At 29.8% G+C, this 3,501-nt stretch overlaps 1 long non-coding RNA gene across 1 annotated transcript; it reads left to right on the top strand.

Moving 5' to 3' along the window:
* The first annotated feature begins 860 nt into the window (after positions 1-860).
* On the top strand, positions 861-3,300 carry LOC111691515. Its single transcript, XR_002762968.1, has 3 exons — positions 861-1,710; positions 1,845-2,063; positions 3,221-3,300. It is a non-coding gene; the product is annotated as an uncharacterized LOC111691515 (long non-coding RNA).
* Positions 3,301-3,501: the final 201 nt, after the last annotated feature.

The raw sequence follows: 3,501 nt of genomic DNA on the forward strand, positions 1-3,501 counted from the left end.
GCCATCACTGTCATCATCAAAAACAACTTTCATGTCACTGTCATCACTCGAATCATTTAAATCAACTTTCTTCTTTTTCTTTAACTGATTAGTATTATTCGATTTGTCATTTTTTCCTTTTTTTATTATCATTAAACTTGAATTTCTTTGTCATTGCTGATTTTTGCGGAAACTTCTTTTTTTACGTCTTTTGGATTTCCTGGTCGTGAATGATTTGTAGCGTCTTCAGTGTCATCGAAATCTCCTGAAGTTCTTGGACGTAGACGATTTATAGTGTCTTCAGTGTCATTGAAATCTCCTGAAGTTGCTGGACATGTCTGATTTGAAGTCTCTTCAGTGACTGCAGGTCACTCCTCAAGGCAGTATTGAACTAATTCATCCTAGATGCCTTCACCAACAGTGAGTTTTTTAACAAGTATCCCAAAAACTTGTAGCTAGTTATTGGAACACCGAAATGTTTCTCCGCTGTGACATGACATGTGTTCTGACTGCTTTAGAGGAATTCGTCCGAAAAATTACTGTTTTATAGCATTTACAGTTATAAGGCACCTCTCATAATAGGAACCCTAGAGGGTCTCATACTTAGAAACGATATTGAAGCTTACTTTGAAGCTGAAGTTACTTTGAGCTTAAGGGTCTATTAACCAGTGGAAGAGTATCAGTACTGAATTCCCGGTGTTTTAGCTATTTGAGAATAATATTAGAAAACGAAATTAATAAATATTTCAAATTAAACTGATAAAAAACTCAGGCATCAGAAATTCGGTAATAGATAGCAACAGTACCAAGAAACTACTAACTCATATAACATATAAATAGTAAGTAAGTAAGTAAGTAAAATCTTTATTAGTTCACTTTGCATAATAATTACAAAATACCCTTAGGGTGTAGAACTCGTCAATATGTAGTAAAAAATAGTAAAAAAGTTAAATATTTAAATATAAGAAGTAATATTAAATATAAAACAAGATGCACACCAATACTAACATTGCTGATAAGTAAACACGAACAAAATAACACAATTTATGCACTGATACATACATACATAGTATAATGACAATAAATCAATATATATTATCTTCAAAGAATTCCTTTAAAGTATAATATGCTTTGTCTAAAAGAATTTTATTTAATTTTACCCTAATATCTTTGCACGATAAATTTCTTATATCTAGAGGTAATTTATTATAAATTTTTAGTAATGAATATGGGACATTCCTTTGAATATAACTATATTTTACTATATTTTCAGTCACTAATGTATTTTTGTTTCTGGTATCATATAAATGAGATAAGTTAAAATCTGCGAATAAGTTTATATTTTGCTTAACAAATATAATTACTTCATATATGTATAAGCTCACTAAGGTAAGTATTCTTTTTTCAATAAAAATTTGTTTACAGCTATCTGTCTGTTTCATGTTTAGAATATTTCTAATGCATCTCTTTTGTAGTACAAATAAATCGATAGCATCACTAGAGTTTCCCCAGAAGACAATTCCATATTTTATTTGAGATTGAACATATGCATGGTATGCTATAAATGCTGTAGGAATATTAATATTTTGAGCTATTACTTTTAGAGCATAACAGTATTTAGCGATCTTTTGACCAACATGGTCTACATGGGTTTTCCAGTTCAAACGTGAATCAATCTTTACCCCCAAAAAGGAGGTGCTATTCATAGATGTTATGATGTCATTGCCAGTAGTATGTATAATCTCATTATCCTCCTTTTTGTATGTAAAGTTGATTATTTGTGTTTTTTCTTTATTTAATTTTAAATTATTTTTATAGAAATAGTCTCCCAGGGAATCCAATGTGGCGGTCACCATTTGTTTTAGGTATTCCTTATTTTTATTACCGATTATTATAGATGTATCATCAGCATACATAATAGTTTTTACATCAACTGTTGAGGGCAGGTCATTTGTGTATAAAATATACAACAAAGGACCCAATATCGACCCCTGAGGTACACCCCTTTCTATTAATACTACGTTTGATTTTATGAGAGCGCCAGTATCGTCCGTTTCTACAACACACTGCTTCCTATTCAGCAGGTAAGATTTTATCAATTCTGAGGCAACACCTCGAATGCCATACATTTGAATCTTTTTATTTAGAATGTCATGATCCACAGAATCAAACGCTTTGGATAAATCCAAGCATACAGCCATGGTACTGTTTTTTTCATTTAATAATCTTGTAATTTCACACAATGCCTGATATATAGCCCTAGTTGTTGTTTTATTTTTCCTAAACCCGTTTTGTGCATCTGTAAGCAGATCATGACATTCCAAAAAATGTAATATTCTGTTATAGATTATTTTTTCAAAAACTTTGCTTATATTTGACAGTAATGCAATAGGCCTATAGTTGTTCCTTAGACTTTTTTCACCTTTTTTATACACGGCCTTAACATGGGCAATTTTAAGATTTTCAGGAAAAGTTCCTGTTTTTAATGTTAAATTAATTAAGTATGTTAGTGGAATTGATATTTCAGCCGCTGTAAATTTAAGTAATTTAACTGGTATTTCATCTTCCCCTACAGAATTAGTGTTTTTTAAACTCATAATTACATTGTAGACCTCATTTGGGTCGGTCGGAAGTAAAAATATGGTGTTATCGGAAAATTGATTGTCTTTTTCAACATTAATATGATTAATGTGATTGACTTGATCGCCTTGATTTGCAAAGAAGTTATTTACATTGTTCAAAACTTTTATTTTATTTTTTTCAGCAATATCAATATTTTTTAATATCGTATCGTCGTTTTTAGTTTTTTTTCCACTAAAAGTTTTCACCAAATTCCAAATGGCTTTTCCTTTGTTTTTTGTTGACTCAATATATGACATATGTGCCCATGTTTTTGCCGTGTATATGACTTTTTTGAGAATACTGCAATACTGTTTATATATTTCAGTAGATATTTCGCGATTCCTTTTTTGTACATACATATTTCTTTTATTTCTGCAAGATATCTTTATACCTTGGGTGATCCAGTTTTTTGATTTTTTCATTTCTCTCAAAGTTTTTACCGGAAAAAGTATATTCATAATATTTTTAAATGTACTTACAAATCTGTTAAATGTTTTATTTGGGTCTTCCGCGCAATAAACATCAGCCCAATCATATTTTTGCAGTTCTTGTTTAAATTGTTGCATTTTAGTTTCTGAAAAAATTCTCTTTTTGTTTATTTTAGTTTTTTTTGTTTCAGGTGCCTCAAGTTCCAGTAACTGGCCCTCGTGATCAGATAAAGCTGTTGTAATTACTTTACCTATATGAGCATTATCAAAGTTTATAAATATATTATCTATCAATGACTGAGAATTTTTTGTTATTCTAGTAGGATCAAATATAGTTTGCTTTAAATTGTACATAAGTAACAAATTCCTAAAATTTTGGGCATTTATGTTAGCATTAATATGTAGATCAATATTGAAATCTCCACATAAGATAACTTTATATGTTCTAAAAGAATTATGTGCTAGATTTAGT

The sequence above is a fragment of the Anoplophora glabripennis genome, unplaced genomic scaffold (genome assembly GCF_000390285.2).
Source record: "Anoplophora glabripennis isolate ALB-LARVAE unplaced genomic scaffold, Agla_2.0 scaffold150, whole genome shotgun sequence".
In the NCBI taxonomy this organism is placed as follows: Eukaryota; Metazoa; Arthropoda; class Insecta; order Coleoptera; family Cerambycidae; genus Anoplophora; species Anoplophora glabripennis.